We start from the raw sequence: 25,080 nt of genomic DNA, 5'->3' as shown, positions 1-25,080 counted from the left end.
CCAGACACGATCCGTCGGAGGTCAAGTTGTGCTGCATCGATTCTACAGCACTGAAGCAAGCGCTGCGTCGGAGTCTGACTGGTGCGTCACAGACTTCGGTGAAGCTGTGCTTGAGACTCATGCAGGGGCGTTTTTTCAGAGGCGCTGTAGCGTAAAGTCAGGGCCGGTGTTGAAAGCCAATGTTGTTGAGTCGAGCAGGGACCGCGCTTTGGTGCCGGCAGTAGCAATGCATTGAGTTTTGCGATGATGAGCTGAATCCAAATGATGCTGAAAGTCGATCCGTTGATTTTACTTCTTGTTGCACCTGAACTCAGTATCAAAGGCCCCGAAACTGGATTTGGCACCACTTAGCAAAACAGGACTCCCAGCAGAGGAGTCCAGGTGCTGTAGGGGACGATTTTGATGGCCCTGATACTTCTTAACAGGAGGCAAGCTCAGATCAAGCCCTTGGAGAACCTTAGAAAGCAGAATGTAGTAAGCAAAGTCCAGTCCTTTCACTGCCAAAACAGAAGCAGCAAGCCAGCACAGCAAAGCAAACAGCAAAGTGGCAGTCCCTCCAGGAGCAACACGGCTCGTCTCTTTGACAGAATGTCCTCTGTCCAGAAGTGTTCTGAGCATATGGTGTAAGTGGTCCAGTACTTATATCCAATTCAGCCTTTGAAGTAGGCAAACTTCAAATGAAAGTCTTTGTAATGCACAAGACCCTGCCATTCCTGGCCCTGGTTCCAGACACACTACAGCGGGTAAAGACTGCTTTGTGAGGGGACAGGCACAGCCCTATTCAGGTGCAAGTGTCACCTCCTCCCACCACTCTAGCTAAGGAAGACTGGTGATGGGCCATCAGGATATGCAAAGCACACATAAGCTCAGTTTGTGTGTGACTGTCTAGAGTGAATTCACAAAGCTCCACTGTCACCCAGACGTGTATTCAGACACAGGCAGAGGCACAGAATGGTTAAAGCAAGAAAATGCCCACTTTCTGAAAGTGGAATTTTCAGATTCACAATTTAGAAACCAACTTCGCTAAAAGATGCATTTTTAAATGGAGAGTCCAGAGACACCAAACTCCAATTTTGTATCAGCTCCCAATTGGAAGATACACTTGTAAAATGTTACAAGGCAGCCCCAATGCTAACCTATAGGAGAGATAGGCCTTGCTGTAGTGAAAAATGAATTTAGCATTTTGCACTACCAGGACATGTAAAACACAACAGTACATAGCCTACATTTTAAATACACCGCACCCTGCCCATGGGGCTGCCTTGGGCCTACCTTAGGGGCGCCTGACGTAATAAAAGGAAGGTTAGCTTGCCAGGTCAAAATGGAGTTTTAAACTGCACATACAGACACTGCAGTGACAGATCTGAGACACGCTTGAAGGGCCACTCATGTGGGTGGCACAATCAGTGCTGCAGGCCCACTAGTGCTGATCCTTATTCTACAAACACCTTCCTGAAAATGACAGGAAACAAATTACTGTCAACCTTCTCAAAATTAATTCAAAACAATGTATTTTTATTTTTTATCTCTTATCAAAATTAATTTTTTCATGTAAAAATTTGTTGCATCATTTTCAACAATGAATCATAATAACCAACGAAAAATTACTCTGGTATCAAAAATAAGTGACTTTAGATAAGTACATAAATAATCGACGACATGGAAAAAACTCACATAAAAGACACAAGACAAGACATATATATATACACTCTAGCAATATTTTCTGTTCCAACGTTTTCAATAAGGTTAAACATTCAAGGAGAAACCCAGAAAACAGTGTGAGATTTTTTGACAAAGAAATTCCTGCACTGCGCCAATGAAAGGACATTATTTTTACAATTAAATCCAACAGGCAGAAAATGTTTTAGCATTAAACACACTTGTTTTACTGTATAGTTAAAAAGATTCCCTTTGAACTCTATTAACACACTTTTCTCAAATAGCCAATGTTACAACACTCAGTCAGATCTATTACACGCTAGGAACAACTCCAATCAAGATATGAGAGACCTTACATTCAATCAGGTTTATTAATATATCAGTAATATGATTCACAGCAATAAGTAATCACATAAAAAATACATTAAATAAACATGGTACCATAAATAGGTTTAAAAACATATTCAGATATTCATTCAAAAATATATGATTAAAACAATTCAGTATCTCATGAAAAAACAACAAACAAACATCATATGGAAGGAAAATATACAGAGGCACTCAAATTGTGCCTTGACAGTGTTCATTTGCAACTTATGTGGACCAGATATAGCCGGGAGCCGTTCTCCCTAATTTCTATAATTCTTGTCCCATATCAAATTAAACCAAACACTCTGCGTCGACGTGTTTCGGTGGAGTAAAGGGATGAAACCACCTTCTTCAGCACTGACAATGATATTCCTTCCTTTAATGAATATCAATAAGCGTACCTAACACAAAACATAATTCAAATAAATTAAAAACATTCTTTTTCACCAAAGGCATCAAGAGTCTTTCTTTTGATAATTAAATCTACTCTGGTACTTCAAGGTTAAAAATCATTGCTATGACAAGATCGATCTAAGGGTTTATTAATAAAATAAATTAAAAACAAATATTCTTCACAAGAATCACACTTGGAATATGTTAATATTATGTAAATTTGGTACCAAGCACCCACTATAGGAGAATATAAGTTCCTACACATCCCATTAGGAGTGTTCCATAACACACAACTAATTTCTTCCGTGTCTTCAACACACACAACATTCAGGTCCCAATCTAAACATATTAAATAACCATACTATGCAATCTGTGTAAGATATTGTTAAGCTCCCATTTATATATGGAGACCAGTATAGCCCTACATGTTCCTTCATCAATCCACGGTCAGAAAACAGACATGAACCAACCAGAGATTGGGTTACATATAAAAAACTATTATAGGTGTACCAGTACCTTCGCTCATGCCGTGGTATTATAGATGGCGGCAAACATCTAGTCTTCTAGTGATGGTATCAAAGTAGTGGCATATGTCTATTCAACTGATAAATAAAAATATGGCTGATTATTATTTTTAAAACAATGTATAATCTCTCTAGGTAAATCTATTCTAGAGACTGGGCTGCTGTTAGGTTCTCACCTTAATATAGTCGAGTAATAGCCTCGATTCACACAGCTACCTTTATATAGGAATGGACCTGGTTTTGTCACAATCTATCAATGAAAATAAATCAATTATTCCTAATCGCCATATATAAGTGCTTATTACTATGCTTATTTTAAAAGGATCTAATGCATATTAGAATCACTGCAACTTACCAATAATTTAAAACACAGTCTTAAGTTTGAGTAGACAGGAAGGTACACCCTTTGTGGTATATGGAGATATTATTATTATTTTTTTGGGGGGGGTTGTTCTCTATTTCCAAAATCGATTTGAGTAGGCTATGATAAAAGGAAAATAACCTAATAAGAGTGCTGTGGTTTTGTAACAAACTCAAAATACCACCTTTTATCAATTTACTGTGTGGAAACGTAAAAATAATTATTTGAACAATATTATAATAAACTTTTTTTATTTTTTAAATTGATACATTTTCAACAGCAATACATGGTCATACAATAATCCAACTCAAGGCATTGGTACAACATGGACAGATCTCATTATACATTTGCAGAGCACTATATCACAGCATTCCATAGGGCCAAGCATCCAGACAGGGCAGAACAATAAAAATATAGTTTGCGGCAGTGTGAGATATGACATCGCTACAGAAACGGAACAAAGCATTAGGTAGCAGTTAGCGACAGCATATAAGACGTAAGCGGACTCCAGATATCCCTCGGCTTAGACTTTGTTGGTAGTTCTTCGGCATAGCATAGAAGCCGGTCCCGACAGTAAGCTAGATCCTGTAGCCATAACTTAATAGTGGGCACAGGCCTGCCCCCCCAACATATGGAAACCCTACGTTTAGCCAACAATAGGGCTATTGCCACAAGCTTCTTATGAGATGCCTTAATTTTGGAGACGACACCCAATAGACACACTTGCGGGGCACAATCCACAGGCTCCTCAACCATCTGACTCAGACTTTGCGTGACTGAAATCCAATATTCATGCACCTTGGGGCATGCCCACGCCAAATGATAAAAATCAGCACCAGGCATGCCACAGCGCTTGCAATTGTCAGTCTCCCGCAAATCATACTTACACAACTGTGCTGGAGTGTAATATAGCTGATGCAAATATTTAAAGTACACTAACCACAGATTACCATTCGCCGTCAGCTGACCCGTTAAGCGGCAGCTGACCTGCCAATCATCCTCAGACAACGGAGCAGGAAGGACGGCATTCCATTTTATGAGTGCAGCCATGCCCACAGCAGCCGCATCCCTCTGCGATGCCTGATAGAGTTGAGTGACTAACTTGGCTCGTGACGTGGTTGTGTATATAAGGTGTAACGCTTCTAGCACAGGGGGCTCAGCAGGAAACTGTGGATAAAGCGCACGCACAGCAGAGCGTAACCTAGTATAAACAAATCCCTGCATGACCGTGGTCATTCCTGGAACGTTTAGATTGTCCAGCTCTATGAACTTGCCCCCAGGAAACACATCCCCCATGGTAGACAGAGCCATATCTTTAAGGGTCTTCAATGCACCAGTTTCCCCAGTGACAGAGAGGTCGGAGTGATACAACAGTGGCATACTAGGCGCATACAATGGCACCTTCCGGGCTCGCTTACCCAAATCTTGCCAGGCCCTAGCTGTCGTTTGTACGGTACTGAATTCCTCCTTTTCAAATACCGTGTGCCGATTAACGATCATGGCCTTGAGCGGTATCGGGTGCACTGCCCCCGCCTCCACCGCCACATGAGGAATATATGCCGGATCCTGCTGCCAGTAATAGGCGTACTGAGCCTGTGCGCAGAGATAGTAAAGATAAAAATCGGGTGCTGCGAATCCCCCCCCCCCGATCATAAGGAAGGTTGAGTTCTTCCCACTTAATCCGCGATTTATTACCGCCCCAAGTCAAGGTGATCAAGAGAGAGCGGATCTGATCAAAAAAACACCTTGTTAAGCGCACCGGTATATTTAAAAATAGATACAGAAAGCGCGGAAGCACCACCATCTTTATCAGCGCGATTCGATCTGCAAAGGACAAAGGCAGCTTAATCCAACGACTCACTTGTCCTTCAAGACGTGTGATAGCGGTACCATAGTTGGACTGCACAACCGACTGCGGGTCCCTGTGGAGCCACACTCCTAAATATTTCACAGTGTCCGTGCACCAGGTCAGGGGGTATTCCAGTTCAAACCAAAGTGTACACTCCGTGAGGGGCAGTATGGTGGACTTAGTCCAGTTTATGCCCAATCCAGAAAAGCGCTTGAACCGAACATATTCTCGTTTCAATTGTGCCAGATATCGTGCTGGATCCCGAACATACAGCACCATGTCATCCGCATACATGGATATCGCTAGCGGACGCTGCAAGAACCGCAATGAAGTTTGAGCATGACGCTGCCGCAGGATACAGGCCAAGGGCTCCATTACAAGAGCAAATAACAAAGGGGACAGCGGACACCCCTGCCGCGTGCCCCTGTGTATTTGAAACTGTCCCGAGAGATGCCCATTAACTCTAACCCATGCCACAGGTCTGGTATACAACAATTTTATCCAATTGGTGAAGGCGAAAGGGACTCCCATACGATGTAGAATTGCTAACATATAGGACCACGATATTGAATCAAACGCCTTAGAAGCATCAAGTAGTACTGCCACAGCTGGCAAAGTGGGCTTCAAGACGTGCATCGCAGCGAAAATAGTACGCAAGTTATCTGACGTGGATCGGGCGGAGATAAACCCTGACTGATCAGGGAGAACCACATCAGGAAGGAGCAATTTCAGCCTTGTCGCCAGCACCTTCGCCAATATTTTTACATCAGTATTAATAAGCGATAGAGGCCGATACGAGTCGCAGCTATCCGGTGCTTTATCAGGTTTCAAAAGCGTGACCACTAGGGCTTCGCGCAGGGTGGGCGGTAGACATTGAGTTTCATACGCCTCCTCATATACCTGAAGGAGGCAAGGGGCAAGCTGATCAATATATTCCTTATAGAACTCTGCTGGCCAGCCATCCGTGCCCGCAGCTTTCCCATTCGTCAATGCGAGGATTGCGTCCCGCACCTCAGCTACAGTGAGCGGGTGCATCAGAAACTCTTGCTGCCTGCGCGAAAGCCAGACTAAGGCGATATCATCAAGATACTGCGCAAGGTCCGCCTCATCCACCGTTAGTCGCTGGGCGTACATCCCAGCGTAATAATCAGCAAAGGAGTTCAGGATAGCAGGCGTGTCATAGTGCGTGCCATCAGCCGTAGTAAGCGCTGTTATGGTACATGTTCTGGCCTGTGGCTCCAGTATACGGCTAGCCAAAGTTCTTCCCGGCTGTCCACCTTCCCCATAATAACGCGCCCTACATCTGCGTGACAAATGATTAATCTCCTGATCAGCCATTGCATTATACTTAGCGATTTTCCCTTTAATTACCGCCAAGACTGCAGGATCAGCTTGTTCACTGTACCTACGCTCTAAGGCCAGTAACTCCCGTTCAAGTGTCGTCATGGTGCGGCTTAAAGATTTTAAGACCCCAGCCTGAAGCCCTATGCAGGCCCCTCGAATCGTCACTTTAAAGGTCTCCCAGAGCGTCTCCATCTGCTGGACAGACCCCGTATTGAGTGAAAAATAATCAGCTATGGCCTCCCGAATCCCTTCCCGGAAAACCTGATCTAACAGTGAGGACGACTGCAAGTGCCATTGAAAGGGAGGTGGGGCAGGGGTTGGTATAGCCAAACTGAGAACTACTGGAGAGTGGTCCGACAAGGTTCTGGGCAAGTGTTTAATCTGCGTAGTCCAGGCGCAGATATCTTGCGAACCCAGCCAGTAGTCAAGACGGGACCAGGACTATCGCGCGTACGAATGACAGGTACCTTCTTTAGCATTTGGATGGCTCAGTCTCCACAGATCCGTGAGGCCCAGAGTTACCATCCCATCTCGCACAGACACAACAGCTCTCCGCGAGGAAGGAGCCATCGCAGCCATCCTATCCATTACAGGATCTAACACCACATTGAGATCGCCACCACACAGAACAGCTGAAGACGGCAATGCGCAGACCCTACCCCATACTGTGTCAAAAAAAAAGGGGTCATCAACATTAGGACCATACAAATTTACAATAGTCAGTGTCGTGTTGTACAGCAGGCCCTGAACTATAACATATCTCCCATTCACATCCTCTTCAACATGAGTGGGCACAAATGGTACACCTTTCTTCACAAGAATCATGACCCCTCGCGCATATGAGGAATAGGAAGCAGCCCCGCCCACCTTGTGGCTACGCGTGAGACTGACTACTTGGTAAGATGTGTCTCTTGCAATAAAGCAATGTGGATCTGGTGACGATCCAAGTAGGACAAGACCTGCCGCACCTTCTGAGCGTTGTTCAGCCCCTGTACATTCCAACTTAAACAAGAGATTGTGTCACGCCCACAACTACCCATGCCAGTAGGTGCCAGTAATGTCAACCATACGAAAAGTGTGGAAAGCTGTACCATATTAATCCACTCCTGCCCATACACCATAACCAATGCTGTCACCATGTAGAAGTAATCCCCAACTGACCCACTACGGTATTACAACTATGCCGAGAGCACCCATCGCAGAAAACCAAACAATGTTTAAGCTTTAGCAACCATGAATGACTTATCATGAAAGACATAGAACAAAAAACTGAAAAAAACAACCCCGTTAGGGCACCATGTGAGTCCAGTCTTGCCCACATATCATAACCAATGCTGGCACCTTGTAGAAGTAATCCCCAACTGACCCCCCCCCGCCCTACGGCATTACAGCCATGCCGAGAGTACCCCTCCCAAAAAACCAAGCAATGCGTGAACTGTAGCAACCATGAATGACATATCATGACAGCCGTAGAACAACCAACAGAAAGGAATAACCCCATTAGGGCACCAACCGGGGCCCAACCTAAAGACCAAACAGTGCGGGGAATTCCCATAATGCGGGACACCAGTAGCCATCAGCCCCTCACAGAACGGGATGAGTCGAGACAGGTAGAGACCGGCTAACCAGCCCAGGGCGTGGTGGCAATGACCAGTGATATGCAGCAAACCATCCATTGCGAAGTGATCATGGCCAATAATTCCCGCAACCCCCCAGAGGCAAACATGACAATCAGTACACACGCGAGATTTGCATCAATCCATACAGTCTTGTAAATGTTCAACAGAAATCAAGAACAGCTCTGCACTCAACTTAAGAACCAGCATTACTGTGACGATGTGAGGTGGGACCACGGACCAAACAATAGTCGGTCACCACTTTCTTCTCTCTCCCCACAGCCTCACGGGGACCAGACAACCAGCAGGTATTTGAGAGACGAGCCTGAGGCAAGCAAAGGGGACTGTTTCTTTAACTGGGCCGAGTTCGACCCAGGATCCGCTCCCTTCGGTGACGTCGGCTGTCCGGAACCAGAAATTCCCCGGAAGGACCGTAAGGAGGGGTGTTCTACACCCGGAGGCGAGGAGACTGGAGAGACAGGAGACGAGAAGGAGAAGACCGAGAGAGAGTGGACGAGTCGAGGAAGCGGAGGAGGATACGAGGACCTGGCGGACACGCCCACGGCAGAGCCAGGAGGCCAACGTACCGGCGAATCCCCGTGCCACACTTCAAGGGAAGTGTGGCTTCAGCAGGTACGGGGTCGTGTCAGAGCGTGGGTGGGAAGGAAGGGTTCCAAACCTCCCTGAAGCACACGATCGATCTCCCCTATAGAGCGACACCAGAATCTTGTTCTACCCTCCCCCTGAGCACTTCCGACACACACCGTTTCACCGTCTGGGTCGCGTAGAAAGAGCACCGTGTGATTCCTCACTCCCTTTCCCTGTAGTGTACGCCTATTGTCCCTCCATCTGATTCCCCCTATCTTCTCTTTTTCCCTGGGCCCTAACCGGCACCGGAGACGCCCTCGGAGACCGGACAAACTGGAGAAGACCCGGACCAACAGGGAGAGACGAAGCCGCTCCAGCCTGGATCCACGCCTCCCCGAACTCCCCCTACCGTACTACAGGAGTACCCCGACACACAGACGTTCCTTAAAAGCAATAAAAGCCTATTTGAAAACCAGCCGTGTCCCCGTGCTTCACTCCGACCCGCTACAAGTGGTGGAGAATGCGGGCACCGAGATAGCCATCTGCCCTACATCATTTAGTGAAAGGACAGGAACAGCTAGGCTGGATGGTAGAACAGCAGCTCAGCTCAGCCAAAGCTGACCGCGAAACCTTCACCCATACAGTGTCGGCTCAACTTGAAGGGTTGCAGAAGCTCGTGACCGACGCAACCGGGAACCCTTTGCCACGTGAGCCACGTCCGTCCCCCACTCCTTCAGGGATATCCCTACAGAAGTATGTGCTGGGAGAAGACCCTGATGCATTCTTACTGAACTTTGAGAGAGCCGCCCTGGCCTGTGGGTGGCCCGTGGACAAATGGCCCTTCTTTCTGGCCCCCCTCTTGACCGGCGAGGCCCAATCTGCGTATCAAGTCGCTAATGCAACTGGCGACACCACATACGCCACGATTAAGACGATTATTTTGGACCATCTGGGTCTGGACTCAGAAGCCTATAGAGTACGGTTTTGCAAAGAAAGAGGGGCTATCGGTGAAAATCCCCAAACCCTTTTTTTTCGGTTAAAAGCGGCTGCCGACAAATGGCTCACCCCTACAAGTAGCTCCAAAGAGGAAATCATGGACAAAATCTACTTGGAGCAATATTTGGACGCTCTCCCGTATGGGACGCAACGATGGTTGCGGCAACACTCTCATCCGACTACTGCCCAAGCTGTAGAGATGGCGGTGACCTTCTCCAGAGCTCAGCCAAGAACGTACGCAGGGGAGCCCGAAAAACTCCCGAAGCCCGCCAGTAGACCTGAGCGGAAACCCAGAGCCCCAACGGACATGCTAATGCCTCGTCCCCACAAAGTGGACGTTCCCACCTTTAGGGGCCCGCAATGTTTCGACTGTGGGAACTGGGGGCATATTGCTCGATTATGCCCCTAGAAAAAGGGATCCGAAGAGCCCATGGAAGTGGGATACCTACCGAAGACTGTCCTCTACTCAGCAGAACTAGGCAGAGCGTATCATGTAAGGGTTACAGTGAATGGGAGGCCCGCCAAAGCCCTGTTAGACTCCGGGTGCAAACGATCCGTTATACAGGGGGTTTTTGTGCGTTCTACTCAGGTGCTTGCCAACAGGTGGGTGTACATTAAATGCGTCCATGGGGACGTGAGAGCATATCCCCTGTCCCAAGTACCCCTAGAAATAGAAGAGGGAAAGATCCAGGAAGTACGGGTAAGGGTACTCGAAACTTTGCCTGAGGGGCACAGATAACCCCCATTTCCATAGCCTCTTTTCTGCGTCCATTAAGAGGCCCCCTCCCCCACCACAAAAGGCAGTACCAACCCTACTCTCCCCCGATCCATGGGTCTCTGACAGGAGTTTCAGGTTCGCGCAAACGAGCGACCCCTCGTTGTTCAATGCATGGGAACAAGCGCATGCGGAGCAAGACAGACCTTCCCTGAGTTATCCCCGGTTCTTGATACAAGAGGGACTCCTTTACAGACAGGGAAAAATGGACGACCCCTTACAGCTCCTGGTCCCCTCTTCCTTCAGGGAACAGATCATGTTTTACGCCCACACACATTTACTAGCAGGTCACATGAGGAGCGAAAAAACCACCCACAATATCCTGAGGTATTTTTACTGGCCAGGGGTATACCAAGAGATAAAAAAAACACTGCCTGTCCTGTGAGGTGTGCCAAAGGAAGAACACCCACCGCCCTCCTGCGGTCCCACTACAACCACTGCCCATCATAGATACCCCGTTTGAGCGAGTTGGGATGGATCTCATCGTCCCGTTCCAAAGAGTCGGAAAGGCAACCTGTATGCCCTCGTGGTAGTGGATTATGCAACACGATTCCCTGAGGCCTTCCCCCTCAAGACCCCAACCTCTAGGGCCATAGCCGAAAAAGTCATCGAACTGTTTTCACGAGTGGGTTTCCCGAAAGAGGTCTTAACTGACCAAGGAACTCCGTTTATGTCCCGATTAATGCATGAAGTGTGTAAGATCCTGAACGTGCAACAAATAAAAACATCGGTGTATCACCCCCAGACCGATGGGCTCGTGGAGCGCTATAATGGGACCCTTAAAACCACCCTTTAAAAAATGCTGTCGGTAAGCGGACAAGATTGGGATCTCCTGTTACCGCTAGCTTTATATGTGATAAGGGGACAAACGCAAAGCAGTCTCGGCTGTTCCGCGTTCGAGATGCTCTACGGACGCCAGCCTCGGTCTCTCTTAGAGATGACGAAGGAAGCCTGAGAGGGGGAAAAAATGAGGAGAGAAGTGTGTTGGAGTACAGCCTCTCTCTCAAGAACACCCTCGGCAAACTGAGAGACCTTGCCCATACCAATCTCGAGAAAAGTCAAGTCAAACAAAAAACATACTACGATAAAGGAAAGAAATGGAGGAGGTTGGAGGTAGGCGATTGGGCTTTAGTAATGCTACCCTCCTCTACGAAACGATTTCAATCTGAATGGATGGGGCCCTATAAAGTCCTCGAAACCATAGGGAAAACCAGTTACCAACTGCAGGTGTCCTCCAGAAAAAAACAAACGTATCATATCAACCTCCTAAAAAAATGGTTAGGGCCCCTACCGAAGGACGTTCGTTTGACCTTACCGACGGGGACCTCCACGTCCTCTACCCTAGACCAGCTAGCCATCAACGAAGACCTGAAGAAACAAGAACACGAGACGTTACTGCACGTGTTAAAACCATTTGCCCCTATCTTTTCTGACCTACCCGGATTGACCTCTCTTGCGGAACACCGAATAGAGACACGGCCAGGAACCACAGTGAAAGTACGCCCCTATAGAATTCCCGCAGCCAAGAGAACCATCGTGCAGAAGGAAGTGGAAGAAATGCTGCGGTTGGGTGTCATCCGGCCGTCTCGAAGTGACTGGTCCTCCCCAATAGTTATGGTGCCCAAACCTGACGGTAGCACCCGTTTTTGTATGGACTTTCGCTCACTTAATTCTGTGTCCACTTTCGATGCGTATCCCATACCCAGAGTGGATGAACTAATTGAAAAACTCGGGGAGGCTAGATACATTAGTACGCTGGACTTGACCAAGGGGTATTGGCAAGTCCCGCTAAGGGAGGAAGACAGAAAAAAGACAGCCTTTGCCACCCCAGACGGGCTCTATGAATTCAATGTGTTACCATTCGGATTGCATGGAGCCCCCGCGACGTTCCAACGCCTTATGAGCGAGGTGTTGAAAGACCATCAGAACTACAGTTCCGCCTACTTGGACGATATCATTATATTCAGCCCCTCCTGGGAGACGCATCTACGGCACCTGGAAATCACCTGTGGAACCCTACAGGCTGCCGGATTACACGTTAATTCAAAGAAATCCCGAATCGGATTCCACAAGGTAAAATACCTAGGATACGTACTGGGACATGGGTTCTTAGAGCCCCAAATCGAAAAAATCAGAGCCATCTCACAAACACCCTTTCCCACCTCTAAAAAAGAGATGAGAGCCTTCCTGGGGCTCATCGGTTATTACCGTCGATTTATCCCCTCCTTTTCGGCCCTCGCAGCTCCCCTCACCAACACTTTGAAACAGGACTTTCAATCGCACCTCTTCCATACCCCAACCAAGGACATGTGGGAAGCCTTCACCGCCCTAAAAAAAGTCATTACCACCGCCCCAGTATTGTCCCCCCGGACTTCACCAAGCCATTTACTGTACACACAGATGCCTCCGATTATGGGGTGGGAGCGGTGCTCTCTCAGGTAGGGTCTGATGGGATGGAACATCCCATCCTATACATCAGCCGCAAGTTGTTTCCCCGGGAGGTGCGGTACCCGACCATAGAGAAAGAATGTCTCGCCGTGAAATGGGCGATCGACAAGCTCCGGTATTACCTGGAGGGTCACCCTTTCACATTATACACTGATCACGCTCCGCTGCAGTGGGTGAGCAGGAACGCTTCCTTGAATCCACGGGTGATGAGATGGTTCCTGTCGCTTCAACCCTTCTCATTCACGGTTTGCCACCGTAAAGGGTCCGAAAACGGGAGTGCGGACTTCCTCTCCCGTTTTCCTCTCCCCGATCGGGAGATTCCTGGGGAGGACGTGTGTGACGATGTGAGGTGGGACCACGGACCAAACAATAGTCGGTCACCACTTTCTTCTCTCTCCCCACAGCCTCATGGGGACCAGACAACCAGCAGGTATTTGAGAGACGAGCCTGAGGCAAGCAAAGGGGACTGTTTCTTTAACTGGGCCGAGTTCGACCCAGGACCCGCCCCCTTCGGTGACGTCGGCTGTCCGGAACCAGAAATTCCTCGGAAGGACCGTAAGGAGGGGTGTTCTACACCCGGAGGCGAGGAGACTGGAGAGACAGGAGATGAGAAGGAGAAGACCGAGAGAGAGTGGACGAGTCGAGGAAGCGGAGGAGGATACGAGGACCTGGTGGACGCGCCCACAGCAGAGCCAGGAGGCCAACGTACCGGCGAATCCCCATGCCACACTTCAAGGGAAGTGTGGCTTCAGCAGGTACAGGGTCGTGTCAGAGCGTGGGTGGCAAGGAAGGGTTCCAAACCTCCCTGAAGCACACGATCGATCTCCCCTATAGAGCGACACCAGAATCTTGTTCTACCCTCCCCCTGAGCACTTCCGACACACTGTTTCACCATCTGGGTCGCGTAGAAAGAGCACCGTGTGATTCCTCACTCCCTTTCCCTGTAGTGTACGACTGTAGTGTAGGGCAGGATAGAGCATAGCGTAGTGGATATGGAGAGCTTGCAGCTTCTTTTTAACTGATTGAAACTCGCGTCGAGCCTGCTGGACGGCAACGGTAAAATCGGGAAAGAGCTCCACCTTCATCCCCTGGTATTCGAGGGCACCCTTTTCTCTCGCTAAGCGCAGCGCAGCGCAGTATCGCGATCCCGGTGATTCAACAGTCTAGCAATGATGGGACGCGGTGGAGCCCCAGGGATGGGCCGAGCGGCCAGAGCGCGGTGAGCCCTCTCCACGATAAGAACCTTAGAGAAATGCTCCGCGCCCAGCAGAGTCGTAAGCAACGTCTCGACATACGCCTCCATAGGCCCTGTATTGGTGGTCTCCGCAACGCCCGTGATACGTATATTGTTCCGACGCGAGCGAGCTTCGATGTCCTCATTTTTAGCTCGGATGACCTCCAACAGCCTCTACATGGTAGCACACCGCCTGCTAACACCCTCCACCCGATCCTCCGCTGTTCCGCCTCTGCGATCTGCGAGCCATGCCTGTCAAGTTTAGCTGCCATAGTATCCATACGTAGGTCCAGGTGATCTATTTTAGTGTCAATTGTGTGCAGGCTATGTTGCATTGTTACCATCATGCGCTCCAGTTTGGAGAACGCACCCGTTTCTGGATCTGGTTCAGCGTCGGATGCAGTGGGGGCAGAAGTCTTAGTGGATGTTTTGGCGTCAAAGGACAGTTTGCTCTGCTGTTTTTCCGTTTTCCCCATGTTCATACACCTCCGAGCCCCCTCGTAGATTGCGTGAATGCCTCACTTGTCCAGGAGCACACGTGACTAGATGACCACTGCACAGGGCAGCGACGGGAGAGGTCACACCACCCCACCGCGATGCACGCTCCCAGTGCCAGCGGATGGACCAAGCAGCAGAAAGTGCACATGGTTACAGTCTTCACACACCAGCAGGGGGGCCCAGGTTGCGCTAATAAAGGAGGCCTTTGAGGCTAAATTTGAGTAATGGGTGGGTACCCAATAGTCCTCCAGTCAAACAGGCCAAGAGATCCCCCACTCGCCACCACACCGCTCCTACAGCCTGTCCAGTAGCGGCATAAATAATAGCGCAAACGAGAGGCAAAACTGCCCCCGCCGCAACCGAGCCCCAGCAGGCAGGCCGCGCGCCGCTCCTCCCCGCGGCCCCCACTACTCACAGTTCCGGGCCCGACACAGCGCTCCTCAGGCCAGCGCAGGTTCCCCGCTGAAGCCCCGTCAACAGCCGAGCAGAGACCTGGAGGCAGATGTCCTCAGCAGCAGACCCCAGAAACAGCAGCCGTCACCGCGCACCAGGGAGAGGCGCCCGGCCGACCGAGCCGGCAGCGCTTAGGCCGAGCGCACAGCACATCAGACCCCCCAGCTGGTAACGGTGATAGTAGAGGCACCCCACTGCAGCGCTTGGGACCAGACGTCGGATGCAGCAGAGAAGACAAGCACTCCACAGGGGCAGACGGCACCAGTCACGAACACCGGGGGCAGCAGCCGGCACCACGCACCAGGGAGATGCGCCCAGGCGATCCAGCCAGCAGCGTCCAGGTCGAACACACAGCACCGCAGTTTCCACCACAGGACACCTCACCACGATATCTGGCACCAATCGTCAGCTGCAGCAGGGATGGCAGGTAAGCTAACGCGCGCTAATCATAAAACCAGGGTGGAACGCGTTTTCCCGCCAGCTGTGTCTCACAAGCGCGGAGGGCTCAGGAATCAGTTCTCCTCCACAGCCGCCATCTTATGCCTCACGAGGGGCCGTTTCAATTACACTGCCAGGGACCACCAGTAGCTAGTTCAGAGGCCACACAGCACTCCCCTTCGCATCCGGAACGTTCTCATGCCTTCTGCAGCCGTGGATGGCGCCGATATAGACGGATATTCGACGGATAATTGTCCCGACTAGCAGAGCTACACTAATGTGCAGCCATCTTGCTCCGGGCTCTCTAGCGCACCCCCATATTATAATAAACTTGCATGGTACATGGCCTCTACTTATCTCACCTCTATTTATTCATACCGAAAGGTCTCTAACCCCAAGTGAGCTGGGTGAGCGGAAACTCGTCTCGAGTTTCCTACTCAAACTTAAAGCAGAGATCAGGGGAAAATCTCAGTGTGTGCCCCCTTGCCTTATAGCTCCTTGTAATAAAACTTGTGAGTCCCTAGTGTTAAAGGGACACCGTCCTGTCTCTACGTTTCTCGCAATCGTTACAGGTTGCACTTTCAATGCGATATTCATAGAAGATATAAGCCGCTACATGAACGCCCGGTGCTAAACCCATTTACTCAAGCCGGCCAGAAGATACCGATCTTTCCCAGATTCTCCTTACCTCTATAGCTCTACACGCCAGAAGCCATGGACACCGTATGATGCGTCTCTGTTGCAGGCGGGAAATCGCTGCCCCAACAACAGAGGTGCATTTTATGCACGTCACCACGTACATGCATCGGGAAAATCTCAACTCAGGAGCTACTTGGTTGGGCTGCCTTGTTTACTTAAGAACGCCGCCATATTGAAATGGTCATATAATAACACAAGCTACTAAGTACTCGTATCCTTAATACACAACTATCCCTGTGATAATAAGATAATATTAATAATATGTAAACTAGTGTTAAGATAACATATTTTTTGTTATCTGCTGCGTCATGGCTTATGTGATATTTGAATGGTAATATACACAAGACACTGTCTCGTCTGGTTTGAATAATAAGACAACATGTTTATGCATTATAAATGGAGGGTGCATGTATAGATAATAATAGATGGAAGGAAAGAAAGGTACTATTACCTATCTAAATGGATGTCCTTCCCGAGAAGTTTATTGCCACTAAACTTACTCATATGACAAGAACCAACCTAAATATATTTAAATAACAAAATCAACCTTTCCTAACGTTCCCTATATGATCTTAATTAATAATTCAGCACCCACTAATATGTTAGAAGAGCACCATATTGAAATTATTCCCCTGAATTAATTAGCATGTTAGGGGAGTCTAATATTATAGCAGATATGATGTCACTTTTCTAAACAGGTAGCAGAATACAGCAAACAAGGGCTTCTATGCAATACGTTTCATCCAGTCCTCTTTAGTATTTAGACCTCTGTTTATAGTATTAAGAATAGAGATGTTCCCTATTCTTTCTTTGAATTTCCATATTGCCACCTCTAATATTACCTGTTATTTTCTCTATCACAAACCACTTGAAATCTGTGTGTTTGTTTTTTGCTAAATTATAATGTTCCACAAGGGGGGCATTATGTTTATTGGTTTTCAACGCTGACCGATGTTCCAATAAGCGTAGTCTAAGTTCCCTGCCTGTTTCACCTACGTACACTAGTCCGCAGGGGCAGCGCAGAAAATAGAAAACATTGCAACTCCTGCAGTTGCTCATGCTCTTGGCCGACATCGTGAATCCATTATGAGTAACAGATTTCGTGACCAGGCAATGTTCACAAATGCTACAAGTACCACATTGAAAGTTACCTAGGACTTAATGCATATGTAATGAGGCTTGTATTTGGGGTTTGCTTGCTCTATAAGTGGTAACCAAACTTTTCCGAATGTTGTCGTTGAGCTTAAACGCAAAAAGTGGTTTAGGAAGTTTAATTTCCATTCCTTCATTTAGAATATTCCAATTAGAGTTAACCACATTTTTCAATTTATTACTGATGTTAGAAAATTGTGTCACAAAGACCAAACATTTATCAGACGCCTCATCCTTTTTCTTTTTTTCCAGATGGTTCTGTTCTAACATGCTCTCACGGTTATAGAACCTGGCACGTTTGAATGCTTGTTTTATAAGTTTCTTAGGATATCGTTGATCTAAAAGTTTACTTTTGAGGATTTCAGAGTGTTTATAGAAATCGTCCAGAGAGGTGCATTTCTCTGCAAGCGGAGAAACTGACCAAATGGTATATTCTGGGCGCGAGGATGATAACTTTTATAGTGTAGCAATGTGTTTTTGTCCGTGGGTTTTGTAAACAATCAACTGTGAGAGTACCTGAAGTATTTTTAATAGTAATGTCTAAGAAATTATCATATTGGGCTGTAAACTTAAGATTAGCGTCTCCCAGATTTAACCATTCTAAGAATTCAAGTAAAGAGGTCTCTTCACCTTCCCAGATGAAAAAAATATCATCAATGAAGCGGCGCCACATAAAGATGTTTCATAAAAGGGCGCCGCCTCATTGTAGATATGTCTGTCCTCAAAACTACTTACATAGAGGCATGCCAAGCTCGGCGCACAGGTAGCCCCCATGCTGGTACCTTTGCGCTGGAGATATAAATCATCTTTGAATAAAAACATATTGTTCTTGAGCACTAAGGTGATACAATTAATGATAAAATCCTTATTGGCTCCTTTAACTGCCGCAGGCGTTAGGAGTTTACTAATAACTCTGATAGTATCATCCTGAGGGATGTTGGTGTATAAAGCTTCTATGTCGAGGGTCACCAACCATTGTTTATTTTCATCAAAGCTGGTGCCCTCGAGCATAGAAATTATATGAGCTGAGTCTCTAACATACGATTTCTGTTTAGTCACTAAAGGTTTTAATAATGAATCTGCATATTGACTAAAAGGTTCTAAAAGAGAACCAATGCCACTAACTATGGGTCGCATAGGGGGGTCTGCTTCATTATTGTGGATTTTTGGTAACCCATAAATCGCAGGGGTCAAGGCATTATCATTTTTAAGGAATTTTAACTCTGCATCACACACCCAATTATTGAGCTCCGCTTCCTGAAGTGTATCTTTCACATATTTATTCAAGGCCTCCATTCTGGAGTGGGGGACTTTTGTGTAATGATCTGCTACTCCTGGTAGAGTCAGCATTTTGGGGTCATAATCATTCGTATTAAAGACCACCCCCCCCCTCCCTTGTCTGCTGGCTTAATTGTTAGATTTAAATCTTCTTTCAGACCTTTGAGGGCTGTTCTCAAAGCCTTAGACATGTTGTTGTCATCAGGGAAGGCATCCTTGAGTATGCCTTTGTTTCTTACATCTACAATATGTTCGAATATTTCTACATTCTTACATACTGAGTTAACAGGTGGTGTAAAGGTAGATTTACCTTTTAGACCAGAAATATTTTCTGGGGCCACATACTCCCTATTTTCAAAGAATCTGGTCAACCTAATTTTTCTAAAAAATGCCCTCAAGACATTTTCAAGGATAAATTTATATACATTGGACGTGGGGGCAAAGGTAAACCCTCTACCTAAAACATCTATTTCTTCACTAGTTAGTACCCTATCAGATAAATTAATAATGGAATTTTTTTTTTTTACCTCATTGTTTAACGCCAGTATCTTTGGTTGCGGGTTTTGAGATATTCCTGGGGGGGATTCCGCTGATATTGACCCCGCCCTTGTCCTGGATTGGTCCTTGTTCCTCTCCTTTGGCGGTGATCTAAAAAATCGCCATAATTGTTATGTGGAGCATGACCTCCTTGGTCTGCATTAGAGGGCCCTTCCTCTTCACTACTTGAACCCGAGGTATCTGAAAAGGTAACTCCCTTCCTACCACCTCTAGAATAAATCGGTCTTGGTTCATATAGTCTAGCTCCTCTTTGTTCCCTAGTTTGTGAAAAGTAATCATTTGTGGTATACGGATAAACTAACTCCAGGCTGAATTTATTCACATATTTTTTAATTTAATGATCGTTTTATTAATCAGGTAATCCCTGTAGCCATTTACCTCTAGATTGAGTTCATCTAATCTTTTTTTGGCATCTTCTAACGCTGTGCTTTCATAAAGTAACTTTTCTAATTCCTCAATCTCTTTTTTCTCAATGATGATCATTTCTTGTGCAGTCTCGATAATAAGGATGATCCAATCGCGACAACATCTGTTCGCGATGTGCGTCCAGACCTCTAAGAATTTTTTATTTTCTACAAACAAACCGGGTTCATTTCTAACTTGTAATCCTATTGGGATTACACTGGCTTTCAAATATTCAATGAGGAAATCGGCATTTAGTTCAGTGCGTATTCTTTTTTTTTTTAGGTTAAGTGCTTTCTCCCATTTATCATTATTGCCCGTTACAACAGTAAATTTGTTGCCTGTTTTTAAAGCGGTGCCAATGATCTTATTATATTGGTCCTCCGAAAAGCCAAATGTTTTAAATGGATCCATAATTCGATTGTAAAAGTTCAGTTAGATATGCCGTTAATAAACGGTCACAAATAAGAGCTCTCCAACCAATCAGTTGTACTGTATACCTTGAAAACATGGAGAGGGGCTCATTTAGTCCACAGGGACAGAGCACCAAAATCAACTGTATAGTTAAAAAGATTCCCTTTGAACTCTATTAACACACTTTTCTCAAATAGCCAATGTCACAACACTCAGTCAGATCTATCACACGCTACGAACAACTCCAATCAAGATATGAGAGACCTTACATTCAATCCTTTCTTTTGATAATTAAATCTACTCTGGTATTTCAAGGTTAAAAATCATTGCTATGACAAGATCGATCTAAGAGTTTAATAATTAAATTAATTAAAAACAAATATTCTTGTTTTACAACACAACAAGCAGAAGATCAAACAACAAGTAGAAGGTCGACGCGTTTCGAACCCCATTGGTCATTAACTGGGGGTTCTCTTCAGGACCATTCACTAAAAAGACAATAAAAAATAAAAAAACTTTTAGAGGCGTATTTGGATGTGAGCTCCTTAATAGACTAAACTTATAGCAAAACTAGTCCTCTTCCACCTGAGTGACAAGTCTCCCAAACAACAACTTACCTAATTGGCGAAATCAGCCGATTTTGCGCTTAGGCTTCGAGTCTAAATGCTGGCTGAAAACGACTTTCTGAAACAACATAAAAAAGACAGACAGCTTATGAGGAAAGATTTAGTCATGTCCTGAATGTCGTGTTAAATGCGGCTACTACATTACTTATTTCATGTGAGAAGAGCCTAATGGTCTCCATGGCAGTTGTAAAGGGCAAGTTGTGACCTGAAATGCAGTGAGAGTAAATTGTAACAAACGATGCAGTGGGGCGGAACATAACGCTGCGTCACGTAGCAGAAAGGTCGAATTTCCTACCTTATACGAATCATTTCAAATTGCGAGGTGTGGTTAGCCTCGTCGCGGAGCCAAATTCCTGGGGGAGAACAAGGAATTTAAAAAAAATTGTGGTGAACATTTAAGAAGTGTGACTACGATCCTAAAACAAACGGGGGTAAGATTAACGAGTTTTAAGTCGCTGAAGGAGCGTCGTTACCTTTTTACTTAGAGAAGGCTGCCGAAATCTCTTAAACAACCGGACTTGATCTCGGTCGAGCTGGAATCTTCGTACTTCCGCATTAGTAAAAAAAGGCTTCCTGATGTTGCAACGTGCACTGCGGATGGCTGAAAAGTCGACAAGTGGTTGGAATCTCATCGAGCCCCATGGTTGGCTGAATAAAACGTGGCTACCCCGTGATTGAATGGGAATTGTAGTTTTTCGTTTACTTCCCGTTCTGGTCCAAAAGAAATGAAACTTTATTGAGCTATCAGATAGCCAAAATGTGGATTTGTACTTAGTATCGAACCAGAAGAACCAAGGCTAAATCCTGTTCCATTGTTTATAAATGAGGACAGAAATATGCAACCGAAGTCAACCGTGATTCTCTGTATTCATCTTGGCCGAACTATGTGCAAACGGAATCTAACAAAATTATCAATGTTCAACTTGGCCACACCATATAGATGACTTAAAAGACCTTGAGTGGCAGATCTTGATATGAACATAGAAAAGTGAAGCTAATGAGTTTGTGAATCATGTTATAATAATCTCATGGCGTGCAATATTTCAGGGTATTATCTGTCACAAAAAGCGTAGAAGGAGGAGCTCTCTGGAGGTCTCAACAGAAGGAAATAAGTGCTGCTGGCTGTGAATTGGTCTAGTGCCTCCATTAGACTAAACATCTATGTGGCTGTGCTCTCACAGTTTATAGATTGCGAAAGTTCATTAAGGCCATCTACAGCCGTGTTGAATTTGACAATAAGCAGTGCTTCACTGTGAATAATTGTTTGTTCTAAATCACCTCCCCGGGGGTCATGTTCCACCTTGAAATTACTGTCCAGGTCAGGTCCTTTTCTTGGTGGTTGTGATTTCGCCAATGGTGGACCAGCGGGGCTGTCAGGACGTTTTTCCTAATTCGCGATTTATGTTGGTTGATTCTCTGACGTACTTCCTGGTTTGTCTTACCGATATATAGTTTAGGGCAAGGGCATAAAATCCCATAAACTACATTTTTCGTCTTACAATTGGTGTAAGTTTTGTGTTTCCAGTTGATGTTTTTGTGAGAGAAGTGCACCCTTCAACAGTTTTATCGCAGCATGTGCAAGTACCACATTTGTGATGTCCCAGAATTGGGGGTAGTCCCAATTGTTCTTGAATTTAGTTTTTTGATGCAATCCTTGGTAGTGCAGCCCGTACAACTTGATTGGAAATGCTCCTTTCTTTTTTCATTGCTAACAACGGATGACTTGTAAAAGATGGGTCAAGATTTTCAATCAAATGCCAGTTTTGATTTATAACTTTTTTCAACTGGTTTGAATTTGGGCAAAAAGTTGTGACACATACAATTTTGTCCATTAGGGGGCTCTCTTTATTCTGTAGAAGTGTCTCCCGGGGTGTGCACCAAGCTCTTTTTAAAGCCCTTTTTAGCAATTTTTGGGGGTTTCCCCGGTGCCTCAATCTTTCCTGCAATTTTGTGGCATGACACAAATATTCATCTTTGTAAAAGCAATTACGCTTGATCCTTAAAAATTGTCCAAAGGGCAGATTTTCTCGTAGGCTCCGCAGATGGTTACTTGTAAAGTGTAGAGCTTTATTTCTGTCAGTAGCCTTCTTAAAGAGCGTAGTTACCAATTTCTTTTCTGAGGGATAGACCTCTACATCCAGAAATGCCATCCTTTCTTTTGCATAATTTATGCTGAATTTTATGTCTACAGACCTTGTGTTAAGCCATTCATAAAATTGGAGCAGTTGTTGATCATTACCGGTCCAAACCAAGAATATATCATTTATGTAACGGACGTAGTTGGAAATAAATTCCAAGAAAGGATTGTTATTGTTGATAAACTTAGCCTTGAATTTCACCATGTACAATATTGCTAATTCTGGGGCGAATGGACACCCCATAGCTACTCCTTTAACTTGAAAATAAAAATCATAACCAAATTTAAAGTAGTTTTTTCGCAGCGCAAAACTGGCGAGGCGTATGATGAAATCTGTAGGTACTCTTTGAGGTTTGCTTCTTTTATTAAGAAAAATTTCAATGGCAGCTAACCCATCATCTTGTGGTATCTGGGTGTACAGTGAAACCACATCAAGAGTGACAAAGAGGTGATTTTCTGTTTCAAACACCATTGATTCAACTTTATTAATGAAATCTGTAGTGTCCCGGAGGTAAGACGTGACTTCCATTAGAAATGGTTTTAAGAAATAGTCAACATATTTTGAAACTGGTTCTAATAGAGAGTCACAACCACATACTATTGGTCTACCGGGTGGTTTTGTTTTGTTTTTATGAATTTTTGGGAGAACATATAGGACTGGAGTCCTTGGATGTTTATGATGTAAATATTCAGATTCTTTCATTCCCAAAATCCCTTGGTCGTATCCTTCTTGCAAAATGTTTAAAAGCTCTCCTTGAAGTTCGATTGTAGGGTCTTTATTTATTTTGCGATAACACTGATGGTCGCTCAAATCTATCACCTCAGATTTTTGTAGGAAGATACGTCTAAAAACCTTTTTTTCTGACAACTTGATGCCAGCAAATAATGAAACCACAGGACTCAAGAGAAAATCTACGTTTTGCACACCGGCTAATAAAATACCCAAGGAGGTATTAACCTTTGAAAAACTAATACTTTCAGCCATTACACATATGGAGAAAACCAAAAAGTTTGTAAAACATAATATTTCAAAATCGGAAAAGGATGAAATTACGGATCTCGAAAATGATACGTCAATTGTCAAAAAACAGGCAGACAAAGGGGGCTCAATTGTGATCTTGAGTACCCCGGAATATACTGCCGAAGTAATAAGACAATTGAGCGACCAGAATTAGCAATATTGTACATGGTGAAATTCGAGGCTAAGTTTATCTACAATAACAATCCTTTCTTGGAATTTATTTCCAACTACGTCCGTTACATAGACGATATATTCTTGGTTTGGACCAGTGATGATCAACAACTGCTCCAATTTTATGAATGGCTTAATACAAGGTCTGTAGACATAAAATTCAGCATAAAGTATGCAAAGGAAAGGATGGCATTTCTGGATGTAGAGGTCTATCCCTCAGAAAAGAAATTGGTAACTACGCTCTTTAAGAAGGCTACTGACAGAAATAAAGCTCTACACTTTACGAGTAACCATCTGCGGAGCCTACGAGAAGATCTGCCCTTTGGGCAATTTCTAAGGATCAAGCGTAATTGCTTTTACAAAGATGAATATATGTGTCATGCCACAAAATTGCTGGAAACATTGAGGCACCGGGGATACCCCAAAAAATTGTTAAAAAGGGCTTTAAAAAGAGCTTGGTGGACATCGCGGGAGACACTACTACAGAAAAAAGAGAGGCCCCCAATGGACAAAATTGTATGTGTCACGACTTTTTGCCCAAATTCAAACCAGTTGAAAAACGTTATAAAACAAAACTGGCATTTGATTGAAAATCTTGACCCATCTTTTACAAGTTATCCGTTGTTTGCAATGAAAAAAGAAAGGAGCATTTCTAATCAAGTTGTACGAGCTGCACTACCAAGGATTACATCAAAAAACTCAATTCAAGAACAATTGGGACTACCCCCAATTCTAGGACATCACAAATGTGGTACTTGCACATGCTGCGATAAAACTGTTGAAGGGGTGCTCTTCTCTCACAAAAACATCAACTGGACACACGAAACTTACACCAATTGTAAGACGAAAAATGTAGTTTATGGGATTTTATGCCCTTGCCCTAAACTATATATCGGTAAGACAAACCAGGAAGTACGTCAGAGAATCACCCAACATAAATCGCGAATTAGGAAAAACGTCCTGACAGCCCCGCTGGTCAACCATTGGCGAAATCACAGCCACCAAGAAAAGGACCTGACCTGGACAGTAATTTCGAAGGTGGAACATGACCCCCGGGGAGGTGATTTAGAACAAAAA

At 45.4% G+C, this 25,080-nt stretch overlaps 2 long non-coding RNA genes across 2 annotated transcripts in view; both read right to left on the bottom strand.

Annotated features, from left to right (window-relative positions):
- Window positions 1-16,284, bottom strand: part of LOC146811026 (uncharacterized) — a 123,729-nt gene extending 107,445 nt beyond the window's left edge. Inside the window, exon 1 of the long non-coding RNA XR_014966668.1 lies at window positions 16,234-16,284. This is a non-coding gene — a long non-coding RNA (uncharacterized LOC146811026). The remainder of the gene's footprint in view (window positions 1-16,233) is intronic.
- On the bottom strand, window positions 2,108-3,198 carry LOC146811027 (uncharacterized). The gene is made up of 3 exons (XR_014966669.1): window positions 3,122-3,198; window positions 2,938-3,023; window positions 2,108-2,429 (listed from the first exon to the last, which is right to left on the bottom strand). It is a non-coding gene; the product is annotated as an uncharacterized LOC146811027 (long non-coding RNA).
- Window positions 16,285-25,080: the final 8,796 nt, after the last annotated feature.

The sequence above is a fragment of the Triturus cristatus genome, chromosome 7 (genome assembly GCF_964204655.1).
Source record: "Triturus cristatus chromosome 7, aTriCri1.1, whole genome shotgun sequence".
NCBI lineage: Eukaryota > Metazoa > Chordata > Amphibia > Caudata > Salamandridae > Triturus > Triturus cristatus.
The sequence above is the reverse complement of the archived record's forward strand: the minus strand, read 5'-3'. Positions and strand labels throughout refer to the sequence as shown.